This window comes from Felis catus, chromosome A3 (genome assembly GCF_018350175.1).
Source record: "Felis catus isolate Fca126 chromosome A3, F.catus_Fca126_mat1.0, whole genome shotgun sequence".
NCBI lineage: Eukaryota > Metazoa > Chordata > Mammalia > Carnivora > Felidae > Felis > Felis catus.
Genome location: NC_058370.1, coordinates 58,059,032 through 58,074,111, shown reverse-complemented (window position 1 = coordinate 58,074,111; position 15,080 = coordinate 58,059,032). Strand labels below are relative to the sequence as shown.

At 43.5% G+C, this 15,080-nt stretch overlaps 1 protein-coding gene across 8 annotated transcripts in view; it reads left to right on the top strand.

Moving 5' to 3' along the window:
* The first annotated feature begins 2,528 nt into the window (after positions 1 to 2,528).
* The window catches only part of IL1R1 (interleukin 1 receptor type 1), a 79,106-nt gene continuing 66,554 nt past the window's right edge, over positions 2,529 to 15,080 (top strand). For 3 of the 8 annotated variants that reach the window (XM_019826985.3, XM_006930031.5, XM_006930032.5), the window contains exons 1-2: positions 2,533 to 2,861; positions 3,007 to 3,104. The gene's annotated coding sequence lies outside the window, so the exon portion shown is untranslated. Of the gene's footprint in view, positions 2,862 to 3,006; positions 3,105 to 15,080 lie in introns of all 8 variants that reach the window. The other 5 variants (XM_045053996.1, XM_019826986.3, XM_019826988.3 and 2 more) reach the window with 4 other exon arrangements.

Below are 15,080 nucleotides of genomic sequence, written 5' to 3'. Positions count from 1 at the left end.
GGAGGAAAGAGTGGGAGGAGAAGGAAGAAATGGAGGAAACGAAAGAGGGGGAAGAAGGAGGCCAAGGAGAAGGAAGGAGAGGAGGGGAGGGGAGGAGGGGAGGAGATGAGGAACAGGGAGGAACTGGAGAAAGAAAGATGGCAAGCTGCTTGTGCAGAGGAACCGGGGTCAGACTCTTTCCCCTGAGATGCCCCTCCTTCTGGTTCCCCAGCCACCACTCATCTCTGCTCTGGGAGTCTGCATTAGTCAGTATAGTTTGAAAACCCGATTCAACTGACCTGGCAATGCCAAAAAGTTGATGTCTCTCATCACTGAACATTTCAGAGATAATATGGGTTGGATGAGTTTCTAGCACTTTCTCTGTAGTTCTCTGGAAACCCCTCCATTGTGTGTGGGCTTCATTCTCAAGCTTGTCTCTCTCTTTGTCTTAAGAAAGGTTCACATAGCAGCCCTAAGTGGGTGCTTCTTACCATTGTCAGGTAGAAGCCCTAAGACTTGCTCTGACTGGACCACCCCTAAATGCTTGCTATGGCCAGGAGGATGCTGTGTGGCACTTGGCTTTGCCCTGTTATGCCCATCCTGCAATCTCTTTGGAAGGAATAGTAGAATGACCCTGGTTGGCTCAGACCAGTGGGGCCAACCCTAGAGTTAGGGATGGAGTTAGCCCCTCAAGGCTCATGGCTACTCCTCGTTGGAGAAAGGGTAGAAAGTTCATTCAGACCTTTGAGGGACTTCTCAGCTGTTTCCCTGGGATTATGTCTTAAGCAGTCTGTTGATTTACCAGGTGGCCTAGACCTGAACACTCACATTATAGATAGGTTAGAAATGTCAGCGAAACTATTGCAGGAGCCTTAAACCTCAAGACCATTCTGCCTATTCTTAATGTTGAAATTCCTGCCCATGGCTAAAGCAAAACATTTGGTATCTCATTTAAATTTCATTAATATACCAATTAATTGTGGTTATTTGGTAATTACCTAGAATGGGAAGGCATTCTGGGACACCTTCTGGAAAGGATACCAATAGTGTGAGGAAATTGCATTGTCCCTGAGTACATATATTCCCCCACCCCCACCCCCAAATAGCACTGATTCCAGGTAAGACTTGAAGAACAATGCCAGATGGCCTCAATCTGGGCTTCACCCTGCCTGGGGAAGGGATCTTGGGGAAGGGATTTGCTTTTTCTACACCTCAGTCTCCTCATCTGTAACACGGGTCTAAAAATGTTAAATTTCCTAGAAAAGTGCCTGAAACCTAATAAGTGGCTACTCTTGCTGTCTGTTGTTAGTCATGGAGGCAAGACACAGGTTCAGAGCAAGAAGAATCACCCCAGGATGCAGTGGCAGGGGGATATGCTTGAGTGAATGGTGGTAAAGATCAGAAGTCTGGGGGTGGGGCAATGAGGAGGGTTGGAAACGTGCATGTGGGTGTCGTCACATTCACAAAGATAAGAGATGGTGGTAGGGTGGTGGCTGCCCAGCATGGGCAAGCCAAGGTTTGAACAGTGTCTTCTCGAGTCAGTGGGTGACCATCCAGATGGGCACGAGGGGTTCTTGTGAAGGGCAGTGGGAATGAGGCAGAAAGACGTGTTGAGGCCAGCTGATGGCCAGAAGGAGAGGTTTGGCTATGCCGCAGATTTTATTTTTCAAGTTTATTTATTTGTTTGTTGGTTTATCTTGAGGGGGGAGGGGCAGAGAGAGAGGGAGAGAGAGACTCCCAAGCAGGCCCGGTGCTGGCAGCACAGAGCCCAACACAGGGCTGGAACTCATGAAACTGTGAGATCATGACTGGAGCCAAAACCGAGAGTCAGACGCTCAACCAGCTGAGCCACCCAGGCGCCCCTTTGCTGCAGATACGTGAGCAGCACTGTGAAAAGCTGGACCCTATGTCATGTTGAGAACACGAATGCCGGGTGTAGAAGGGGGTCAAAGGAGAGAGGGAGGAAAGAGGCAACCGGACAGACAGCACCATCTCTCCTGGATAGACCCGACCGCTTCTGGAGGAAGGCAGAGATTCTGGCTACACACAGCCCTCATCTCCCCTCACCCTCCCTGCCTGTCACTGTCCCAGCATCCGGACACCCTGTGCCGGAGGGTGATCAGTGGGCCTCCCACCTCTAGGACGCTGAAGAGAGAGGCTGGCAGTGTTCCCAGGGCATGTGGCAGAGGCACAAAGAGACGCTGGGGCTGAAAGATAAAGAGAACTGAATGAAAGGTCCTTCAGGCTCACGTTTGTGGATATTGTTCTAAGAAGGATTGGGAGGACAGCAACCAAGGGAGAGGGTAGGACACCCCAGTCCCCGTCTTGACTCGGGAGATGACGGGACCTGTGGTAGGCTGGACATGCGGGCAAGGCTTGTCTAGGTCTAACGCAAAGTCACATGAGGACAGAGACACAGGCTTGTGAAGTGTTCGAGGTGAATGTGAAATAAAGTGTGTGGGTATTTCGTAAGGGTTTGGCACGTTTTCGGAATGATTCTGGCAGTCTGCCCAGCTCTGAGTTTCCTGTTCGTAGCTCCCCAAATGTGTCACTGCTGAGGATTAAAGCCCCTGTAGGCTCTGACACACACATCACTCAGAGTATTTGTCCTTTCTTTTAGCCTCAGTACCACTGGGTCGGCCGACAAGATGTGAGGTACCCTCTGGTGCTGCACGAACCAGATCCAAAGCTCTTCGGAGAGAGAAAAGAGGAATTAGCAAGTCTATCCAGGGCTGACATCAAAATGCACTTTTGTTTTTAATAACCAACTGCGACTCAGCTGACTTATTTGGGGGAAGAAGCCCTGTGGGCTTACCCTTGGAGTCACCACCTCCTGTGAGGCCAGCCATCCCCAAATGTCCCTACGATGAAGAAAGGACATGGTAAGATGATTAATTGCACTTCTGGCTTTTGTTCTCGTATTTTTTCCTCTTTTTCTTTTTGCTTACTTATACATTGAGAAAGTATTTAGGAGGAACAAATGGAATTTGGTAAAACTGATAATGTTATGCTGTTTGTTGAAAACAGGATTTTTAAGGATTTCTTGGAGTTATATGGCTCTGTTGTAGCCATATTTGACCTAGAGATGTGTCTGTGAGTCATATGAAGAGGTCACCTATGATAAGGTATGTTTTACTCTCTTGGAAGATTAACGATGAGTGATATGGGAAATATATGCTACTTATAAACCATAAATAGTTGCATGACTTGGGGTAAATTGTGAGGTTTAAGGGATGGGTATTATAAATGAGAAGCTTTCAAAAACATTGTTGTTGATGTTAGAATTAAGACTTATTTTATCACTTTCCATTAAGTTTTGTCAGTTTTAGAGGGGCACAACCTGGGCCAATGTTTGACTGAAGGCCTTGCATTACTATTAACAGACATCCATTGGTTGCATTTAATGTTATAATGTATTGTATTAGCAACACTTGCAGGAGCTTCCTCCAGTAAGGGCGTAAAATGTAATCTTAAAAGCGCAACCATTTTTTTCAGAGGCCTTACGAATGTTACACCCACAGCTGCAAGGAAGACCTTATACTCTCAGAGGAGATTAGAAACATCCCCCAGTATTTCTTTATTGGATGCCCTTGACTTCCATAATCCTAGCAGTAGCATTGTTGTGGAAAAGGATAAGAAAATGGGATAGAATCTGGAAGATTAAAGAGAAATGAGAACACCAGAAGGAGAGCAAAATGAGGTTTACCGTTCAATTCAATTCAATTCAATTCAATTCAATTCACGACTCTTTGCTCTTAAGCAAACTGCTAGTAGGTACTGTGGTGAGGAAGGATGTTTTCAGAAGGTGCAGCTGATGACCAGCTGGTTTGTGAATCAGGCGACCCACTCATGGGTGGCTGGAGACCACCAAATGTGCTGGAGGCCAAGGAAGGATCTGTGCTTGCTGGAAACGTGTGAATCTGCTGGGGACAGGAGGGAGATAATGCTGCCTAGAAAGAGCAGGGAGTGCTTCTTGAGGTGATTTAAACCTTCCTGATCCTGGTGATGAACTTCAAGAGATACTTAGGGCCTTTCTCAAGGCCATATGCAGGGGTTAGTCTTCTATCCCTCAACCCCTTCTGGGCACATGCCTGCTTGCTTACTTAGGAGAAAACCTTGCCAGGCATGGTTGAGGAATGGCTGGGATTCACTTTTAAAATGTGCCCTTGCAAAATTGGCAAATCGACACGCATCGCCCATGCTCACTGTCAGATACAGAATAAAGGACATAGATCAAGAAAAAAGATGAAAGATAAAAACCCGTCACTGTGTGAATAATGCTGTTAACATTTTGGTGCATATGTTTTTTCCCCGATTGCATTTGCATTTAAAAGAAAAACATCCTTGTACTGTACCTGCTGGTTTATTACCTGCTTTTCCCTTTTGGGAATATATTGTGATCATCTCGCCATGCTAATGAATTTCTTTCTACAAAAGTTGTGTGATCACATTACATACAGAATTTAGAAATCATGTTGGTAGATATTGGATTGTTTTCTTTTTTATTATTAACCTTACAAGACTGATGTACTCACTAACCTTTCTATCTCTTCCTAATTGTTTCCTGGGACTGTCTTCCCCAGAGGGAACACCATAGGGTCAAAGGGCATGAGCATTTTTGAAGCTCTTGGTCCCTGCTACGAAATTAATCTAGGAAGGTGCCATTCATGTATATGCCCTCCAGTTCTGTACAGATACCATTCCCCCCACACTTTCACTAACACTGGGGTTTGCCTTTTTTTTTTTTAATTTTTTTTTCAACGTTTATTTATTTTTGGGACAGAGAGAGACAGAGCATGAACGGGGGAGGGGCAGAGAGAGGGAGACACAGAATCGGAAACAGGCTCCAGGCTCTGAGCCATCAGCCCAGAGCCCCACGCGGGGCTCGAACTCACGGACCGCGAGATCGTGACCTGGCTGAAGTCTGACGCTTAACCGACTGCGCCACCCAGGCGCCCCGCCTTTTTTTTTTTTTTTTTTTTTTTTTTTTTTTTTTTTTTTAATGCGCTTGCTAATCTAATAACTGGCAAAGGCTATTTTGTGGTCTTGATTTGCTTTAAGAAAACCCTTTGTAAGTCCTTTTGGTTTCCTATTCTGCCCCTTTGGGTTCAGTCTCTTCTTGTCTTTCTGGTTATCAAAGCAATCATTTCTTACAGTAACTTATGCCAACCTAATTTCTGGGGACTTTGACCTCATTTGATGTCGCTCAGAAGGTAGACTGAGATGTGGGGAATCAGAGGCTTTTGCTCTGAATTGCCACCATTTGAACAACCCAGGGCAAAACTCAGTCTTTGTGATTTTATTTCCTTTTTGTCTATAAATTAAAAAACAATTTTTTAAATCTTTATTTATTTTTGAGAGGGAGAAAGAGACAGAGTGCAAGCAGGGGAGGGACAGAGAGAGAAGGAGACACAGAATCCAAAGCAGACTCCGGGCTCTGAGCTGTCAGCACAGACCCCAATGCAGGGGCTTGAACACGTGAAACGTGAGTTCATGGCCTAAGCTGAAATCAGACGCTCAACCAATTGAGTCACCCAGCAGCCCCTCCGTTTTGTATATAAAGTTCAAAAGTAAGGACTGACTTTTCATCCCACCATATGATTGTATTGGGAACATGGAGAGATGAGACAGAGGAAAACTTTTTGAATAGAAAAAAAGGAAGAAATACAAAATGGTACTATTATGATGGCTGTTTTGTTTATTTATATTCTTGCCTATAAAGTATGTTGTTTTTGGAGAGCAGCACGCTGAAATTTTGGCAATGTGTTCTAATTCTAGACTTGGAAAGTGTGTGTGTTGAGAGTGTGCACACGTGCGTGTGTGTCTGTGTGTATGTGTGTGTGTGTGTTGCAACATATTTCTTGGTTCTTGGATTCAGTCCTAGCATTTGGTATGTTCTAGCAGCATATGGACATACTTTAGATTGAAGATGGTTTCTATTTTGTTGCTTACTTATCTCACTTGAATGTAGGACAATGCACCATCCTTCTTATATTGCATTGTCATTGTCCACTTGCTTTGCTCAGTTCCCCCTTCTCAAAGGCGGGGCTTGTTTTTATGTGCGTTTCTCTCTCTAGCACCTGGTCTGGGGGTCTGATACCTCCTGGTATCAGGCTCCACAAATGTTTCTTGAACGAGTCAACAGAAGGTAGCCAGGAACATTTTTACCCAACTCTGCCGGGAAAGGAATCACAGAAGAGTTTGGAAATGGTTTAATTTCATTTGGGTGGGTTTCCATTGTTATTGAGTAAACCTTTAAAGCTCTTAATGGATATTAAGCAAATGAATACAAGCCAAGGGTAGAACCAGGAAAATGGAGATCATAGATTTGTAAGAGTAAGTCTTACAAATGGGCTTGGTGTGAGTATAAGAAGCTTTACAGGGGGTACAGAGTTTCACTCTGATCCTCAGCTCAGTGCTAGGCTATCAACATCAGAACCAAACTGATGCTTAGCAACGCTTTGAACTCGGTGCCGAATAAATAATAATGAGGGCTAATACTTCATAAAGCCCTTAACTATACGTGAGATCTCGTTCTAAGTGCTTTGTATATAAGGTAGTCACTGTTATGATCTTATTCTGCAGATTAAGAAGCTGAAGGACAGAGAAGTGATTTGCTCAAAGTCAGTGCACAGCTGGGATTCATGATGCAGTCTTACTTAGAGCCCACAGGTTGGTGAGGGTAGGATTGACTGAACCCTAGAGACGATGAATGGCACGTAGGTTTGGGACCGCTGACCCACCGACGATGTTTGTGCTGTCCAGTTGGCTACATAGCCACCGTTTACTGAGTTCCCACTAAGGAACACACATTGATCTGCATTCTTACATCATTATATCTCATCTTTTTCATAACATTGCAAAATTGGCATCATTATACATGCTCAGGGACCAAACCAACTCAGACTCTGAGAAGTTCGGCAAGTGGCCCAAAGGTGATGAGATGAGCTAGTGATGGGAGATCCCCATCGATCTATATCAAGTCCATTGAACTTCTTAGCCCCCATGCTACAGTGGTCTGGACAGTTGAGTGCTGATGTGATGGATTCCTTGTCCAAAAGTGCTATGAGTCCCGTGCTACATTTGAAGGTGTCGGGCCTGGAAACTCAGCCAGTTCATCCCCTCACTTGGGGATTGTGGGGAGGTGGGGTGCTCTGCCCTTTTCTCTCTGATTCTATGTGGGCCATTGTGAAATGGTACCTGGAGTTGATTTTCAGGCTGACATTCCCTGGCAGGATCATCCAATTTATCATCTCGGCCTAGACACGTTGAGTGTTTAATACGTGGGGACACTTTCCCTAAACGTTCTATCCATTGGGCCCCTAGTTCTGCACCAGGAATGTCCAAGAAATGTCTCCAAGGAAGCTAGAATGAAGTAAGGCAAGTACTAGCTTGGGAGAGGAGGCCCAGCTTTGTTTTCTCTTGGCAACTGACCTATCTTCTCTTCATTTAGTTGTTCCAGTTATAAGATGGGGATAAGAATATAATTTAAAGTAGTATTTTATACAATTTTCTGTTGAACTTTTCAGTAAGATTTTGGAATTAGATTTTTTTTCAACAAATAGCATATAGCTTGTGTACTTTTGAATAGATAACACACAATTTAAAAGGGGTATCTAGTGAAGTCTTTCCTCTTTCCTTTTCTCGGATACCTCTTTCCCTCACTCTCACCAACAAGTAGCTAAACGAGGGTTAATAGTTTTTTTTCCACCTTTTCCACACTGTATTAGTCAGGGTTCTTTAGAGAAACAGGGCCAGCAGGAGATACGTATATCAATCTCCTATTGGTTTTATATATAAAATTGGGCATGTAATTGGGATCCTGAGAGAGCGAGAGCGAGAGAGATTATAAAGTATTGGCTCACATGGTTACGGAGGCTGAGAAGTACTACTATCTGCCGTCGACAAGCTGTAGACCCAGGAAAGCAGGTGGCATAGTTTTAAGGCCTAAGAGCTGTAGAGCCAAAGGTGTAGATTCTAGCCCAGGTCTGAAGGCCTGCGAACAAAAAGCATGGAGGGCAAGAGAAAACAGATGTCTGAGCTCAAGTAGAGCTGATTCAACTTTTCTCTGCCTCTTTGTTCTGTTGCGACCCCCAAGGAATTGGACGATGCTCATGCATACTGGGGAGAGCCATCTGCTTTATGAGTTCAAACACTAATCTCTTCCACAAGCACCTTCCCAGACACACCCAGACACAGTCTTTAACCAGCTATCTGGGTGTCCTGTGGCTCAGTCAAACTGACACATAAAATTAACCATCACGCACACTGATGGTGTACCCTCCTCTGCACGCTATTCCATATCTGCATCTAGTGAGGTGCATTTTTAACCTTTCAGTGGACTTTTAAGTTGCTTGCAGTCTTTTGCTATTACAACCAGTGTTGCAATGAATAAGAGCCTCACCTGTGTCATTTTGCAGAGGGGCAAACAAGCGCATTTATTGGCTAAATTCCTAGAAGTGGAATTACAGGTCAAAGACTATGTGCATTTGTGATTTTGTATGTATTTCAAAATTGCCCATCCACGTACCACCTACTTATGCCAATGAACACTTCCTCTGGAATATTGGAGAGATTGTTTCCCCATGCACTTGTCAACACAGTATGCCAGTCAACTGTTTTTTGTGGGTTTTTTTTTTGACATTTATTTATTTTTGAGAGACAGAGAGAGACAGAGCATGAGTGGGGGAGAAGCAGAGAGAGAGAGGGAGACAGAGAACCCGAAGCAGGCTCTGGGCTCTGAGCTGTCAGCACAGAGCCCAATCCGGGGCTTGAACCCACGAACCGTGAGATCATGACCTGAGTCATGACCTGAGTTGAAGTCGGACGCTTCAACCCGAGTTGAAGTCCGACTGAGCCACCCAGGCGCCCCCCACCAGTCAACTGGTTTTTATGAAACTTTTGTGATCTTTTGGAGGAAGAGGTTAACTCAGCTTGTTTTTAAATTTTTCATATCTCATGTCATGATGGAGGTTTCTTTTTTTAGACTTTATTTTTTAACAGCAGTTTTAGGTTCACAGCAGAATTGAGGGGAAGGTATAGCGATTTCCCATTTATGTTCTTCCCCCACACATGTATAGCTTTCCTCATTATCAGTATGCTCTCCCTTCCCGGAGTGGTGGATCTGTTACCATTGATGAACCAACACTGACACGTCGTTTTCACCCGAAGTCCATAGTTTACATTGGGGTTCACTTTCGCTGTTGTACTGTGGGTTTAGATGAGTATATAATGACATGCACACATCACTGTGGTATCACACAGAGTATTTTCACTGCCCTAACGTCTTCGGTGTTCCACTTATTCATTCTCCCCATCACCACCCGACAACCTGGGGCAACCACTGATCATTTACTGTCTTCGTAGTTTTGCCTTATTCAGAATGCTATATAGTTGGAATCAAGGAACAGATTGGCTTCTTTTACTTAGAAGTGGGCATTTAAGTTTTCTTCATGTCTTTTCATGGCTTGATGGTTCATTTCCTTTTAGTGCTAAATAATATTCCACCATCTGGATGTACCAGCTTATTTATCCATGCATCTACTGAATAATATCTTGGTTGCTTCCAAATTTGGGTAATTATGATTAAAGCTGCTATAAATATCTATGTACAGGTTTTTGTGTGGATGTAAATTTTCAACTCTTTTATGTAAATACCGAGGGGCACAGTTTCTGGATTGTATGGTAAGTCTGTTTTGTAAGAAACTGCCGAACTATCTTCCAAAGTGGTTGTACCATTTTGTATTCCCACCTGCAATGAATGAGAGTTCCTGTTGCTCTACTTCCTTGTCAGCATTTGTTGTTGTCAGTGTTCTGGATTTTGGCCATTCTAATAAGTATGTAGTGGTATTGAGATTGTTTTAAAAACTGTTTGTGATCATAAGTTTTGGTTTACTCAATGATTGTTTTCTTAGGCCTTGCTAGGTGTCTAGCCATGAGACACCATAGTGAGTGAGGGCAATCTGGCTGCTGCTTGCAAGGGCGGCACAAAAAAGCTGGGCAGCAGCACATGTACCAATAGTGATTAGCACCATGAAAGAGACAGACGGCTGCTAAGATGGTGACTGATGAGCCAAGATCTACATTAGCTTGGTGATGCAGGTCCTGGTGGAGGAGGGCGGGGTCTGAGGCACACAGGTGGAGGGCAGAGGGTTCAGCACGGTAGAGCCCTGTTGAAGGAACAGAAGAAGACATGTATAGGGTTGGTCAAGTATGAGGGAGGGGGCTTGGAGATGAGCTTGGAGAGGGGCAGGGGGCAGATCATGGTGGGCATTTGCGGCCATGGTTAGGAGATTGGCTTTTATTCTGAATTTCAGGTAGCCTTCAGTCATGGGTGGACAGATGGTGACAGAGTCTATAAAGTCTTATGCTGTAGACCATAATAGCTCATCTGGATAGTGGATGTCATGGGCAGAAGTCGTTGCGTTTGCCACAAGAGACAGTGACATGGCTGACATGTGGTAGAGCGTTGGCACCCAAGATACTTCACTCTTTTGCCCAGCCCTGAATTCCTGTGTGTGTGACAAGTGACAAAAGCTTTGCCCAAACAATGCCATGGAGACGTTCCACAAAAATACATTCTACCTCTCCCAGAAGTAAAACTCAGCTTATAAGGACTTTCTCCTTCATTATCTCACACCTTGCTGAATTAACTGGTCGTTTTCACAAATCACTGTAGCATTTCCAGTCTGGGCCAAGCACTGTACTGGGTGCCCCCAGGAGGAAGAGGAAGAGGAAGTGGGAGGGAAAATAGAAAGCTTTAGAAAATGTGCAGCAGTTTACAGTCTGGCTTCTAGAGAATCAAATGTCAACAACCAAAAGGAAGGCAGGAAAGGAACAGCAAAAGGGCCCTGCACCTTTCAGCTTCCAGATGAAAACCCTGGCCTCATGGTGTGGGCCATGTATGTGCTTCTCCCACATCCTTTTCTGGAGGTGCAGGTAGGGTTATCATTCTAACTTTAGAGATGAAGACTAGAGAGCTTTCCTTAAGACCACTGAGTGAGCAAAGGGTGGAGCTGGGACTGTCCCCTGAGCCCTGAGACCATGGCTTTCTGTACTCCATAATAAAGCAAATACCTAAGTTTTATTATCTGGGGAAGGCCCTGAGGAGAGGTTTTCCCTCTACTATGCCTGCTTTTCCACCCTGGTCCTTCGGTTCCATTCTTATGGGGCTACTTTGCTCATGAGTTTGCGATGCTAGGGAGGGCTCTGCAGAAGGGGTATGGATGGACCGTGCCCTTGGGTACCTGATGATAAGGCTCCAAGTTGAGAAGAGCCTCCATCTTGTAAAGAAACATAAGAGAACAAGACAAAGTATTGATGACTGGGGGGACACTCAGGCCTGTCTGCATGGCACAACTGGTCATTTGTGGCCAGAGCAGAGTAGGGATTAATGTATGTGCATGGAGGGGCACCTGGAATGAAGACTCCATGAACTTTGGCCCTGAAGAGGTGTTAAGGGATGCAGGCTTCCATGGACATAGAACATCTGGATAGGAAATTGGAAGGCTGTAGGTCAGTTTCATAAGCTCAGGAAGCTTCTCCTGGTCCCGGGAAAAGAGGGCAGGGTTTCCTTCTGAGAGGAAGGGACTCCTCAGGTGAATTCTAGGTGCTCAACCAACCCAGACAGAACTGTCCAGTTGAAAGCAACTTGGGGAAGGGACTGTCAAGTGATAATGATGGGTAAAAAAGGCAGCAAAAGGGATATATACCAAAAAGCAAAACAAAAAAAGTCCAGAAACATTATTTGTAAAATTTGAAATGTGTCTAAACATACTTGTTAAACATAGTTGAAATAAATATCTGAGGATTCCTAGATTTTTAGGCTTTTTAGTTTTCTTATATCTATGTTCAATCAGTCCATAACAATGGCATTATTTGCTTTAAAGACTGAAATTTCAGAAAAGATTTTAGCAAGTTTGATGTCTGAAGCCTTCAGACATTCTTGGACTCAATGAATGAACAATGACATTGTTCTAACATTAACTAGGTGATGGCATGTGTGCGTCTTTTGTGGATGTCTGCCTCTTTTTATAGTTTGAAGTGGTATTATTGGACACAACCATGCTTATAAATTATTCCGTCTTGTTTCTAAAGATAAAAAACCTCTTGACAGTGAGCCCTTTCTTGGTTGAGGTGAGCAGTGTTGCTTTTGATGACCGTAGCCACTCAGTCAATTTTGCCGACAGCATATTCCAACATGGGTCACAAAACCAACACATTCCAAAGCCATGAGTGCACCCCCCCCAAAACTGATGTGGTTACCCTAACTCTATTCCCGGAGTTAGTGAGACGGTAGAACTTTACTGGAAATCCTCGGGCAACTTTTCTTTTGTTATCTTTTGTTAGGTCTTTTGTTGTCTGTGATTTCATTTGCCCACCTCTTGATCTCTTTGTTCAATCTAGCAGCCACACTCTTCTGGAAATACCAACAATGTAGCACCCTCTTCCCCTGCCCCTGTCGGTCTCCTCCCCATGATTTCTGGGTGCTTCTCAGATATTACTTGTGTTCCTCACATGGATTTTGTTATTTTTAATTTTTCCTGAAGGAGACAGAGACCCAGAGACAGCAAGTAGTTTCTCAAGATGTAGTGAATGATTAACAGGAGTCCAGATATAAACATGTGTCTGCTGGAATCCCAACATTCTTTGTATTTTGCTGTGCTGAAATGGTAAGAGAACTTGAAGAAGGGAAGCACTGGTTTATGGAATCATTCTTCTTCTTTTTTTAAAAAAATTTTTTTAATGTTTTTGAGAGACAGAGAGAGACAGAGTATAAGTGGGGAAGGGGCAGAGAGAGGGAGACACAGAAACTGAAGCAGGCTCCAGGCTCCGAGCTGTCAGCACAGAGCCTGACGTGGGGCTCAAACTCACAAACTGCGAGATCATGACCTGAGCCGATGTCGGACGCTCAACCAACTAAGCCACCCAGGCGCCCCTGGAATCATTCTTCTTAAGGTGTAGTTGAAGTAGTCACATTTTTATGAGTGTTGACGTTTTTCAAAGTTTGTTCACATGAAGCACATGATTAAGGTTCCCTCTTTCCTCCTCTGATATGGATTTATCACCCAAATTGGCACATGTTATCTGTAAGCTAGTTTTTTTCAAAAAGGTATCATGTGCAAGGGTTATTTTCCACCCTCTGCAATAGTCAGTAGATAATTTTTAAACTAAAATCAATCCAGATGAAATATACATAATAATAAGGTACAAATTAACTTGATAGATATTTCTCTGGAATGATTAAACAGACTCTGCCTGAAGTAGGTGGGAAAAACCTGATTTCACAAATAGTATCATCTGTCCATTGAAGAATAATCTGTATATCAAAAAAACAACAACTGATAACAAGTGTTGGCAAGATTGTAGAGAAAAGGGAAGCCTTGTGTACTGTTGGAGGGAATGTAAATTGGTTATGGTTACTACTGAACATGGTATGGAGGTTCCTCAAAAATTTAAAGGAGAACTACAATGTGATTGAGTCATCCCACTTCTGGGTGTATATCTGAAGGAAGTAGAAACAGGATCTTGAGGAGATATCTGCACCTCCATGTTTACTGCAGCATTATTCACAATAGCCAAGATACGGACACAACCTAAATATTTGTCAGCAGGTGAATGGATAAAGAATATGTGGTATATATATATGCAACGAGATATTATTCAGCCACGAGAAAAGAAGGAAATCCTGCCTTTTGCAACAACATGGATGAAGCTTTAGGGCATTAGGCTAAGTGAAATAAGCCAGACAGAGAAAGAGAAATGCTGTATGATATCACTTACATGTGAAGTCTACAAAAGCTAAACTCAGAGCAACAGAGTGGAGGAGTGTTGTTCTTAGAGGGAAATAGATTTTGATCAAAGGATAAAAACTTCCGGTTATGAGATTAACACATTGGGATCTAATGTACAGCATGGCTATTATAGCTAATATCATGCACTTGAAATTTGCTAACAGCAGATCTTAAATATTCTAACCATAAAAAAAGAAGTGGTATTTATGTGATAGGTTGGGGGTGTTAGCTTATGCTATGGTGGTAGTCATTTTGCAATATATAAATGCATCAGATCCACACCTTGTGCACCTTAAACTTACACAATGTTATACGCCAATCATATTGATATTCATGTACCTATACACATAATGTAGCTGGCAGTGCAAAGATTCATGGGATTTCTTTCCTAGAAGGAAAATACGTGGTTATAATCACTGGTGATGGAACGTGTACTTAGACTTAGTTGACTTGAAAAATCTTATGTGAACTTACCACGACTACCTCTTTTTAATAAATTTCCCTCAAGATTTAAGCATTTCTCTAGATTAATATGGTGGGTTACTGAGCTGACTCGTAAGGAGAAGGGGCGGTTCCATTTTTGCTATTGTAATAATGTGGGAAATTACACCCAACATCATTCACCATGCTTGAATATTTATCATCAACCTCAAATTCTGAGTTTTATTTAACAGCAGGATTAGAGTTCTAAACTTCTTTTTCCCAGTTGAAACCTTTAAGAACTTTGGTATGACAGTGTGACAAGTGTACAGAAACTACCTTCACAGGAAAGAGAAAAATGCTATGGGGAGGGGTGGTGGAGACAGGTACTTCCTTTGGTCTGGAACTGATGTATTGATGTTCGGATTATAAATTACTGTTCTAGGGAAACCTGCTGTGTGTGACTAAGTCCCTGAGGCTCAACTCTCTTTCTTTGCCTGGCCACAGTAGGCTGGGTCCATGTAGAAAACAGGTTTTGCTGTGTTAGCGAACCATGCAGTTCTGTACAAATTGGATATACGTCTGCTGAATAGGATCATCCTCTATGGTCTAGGCCAGTGGTCGTCAATCCTGGCTGTGTATCTGAATCACCTGGGAAGCTTTAAAACATGCTGATGCCTGGGTCCCACCATCAGAAGTTCTCATGTGATTGGTCTGGGACACAGCATCAGCACAGGGATTTTTAAAAGCTTGCCAGGTGATTATACCATGCCACTGGTATAATGTGGGTTGAGAACCACTGACCTGGGATGTAGACAGCCATAAATTCAGTAAATTACCTGAGCAAACAAGAAGCTGGCTGGAGCAAGCGATTGCCACATCCTGCCT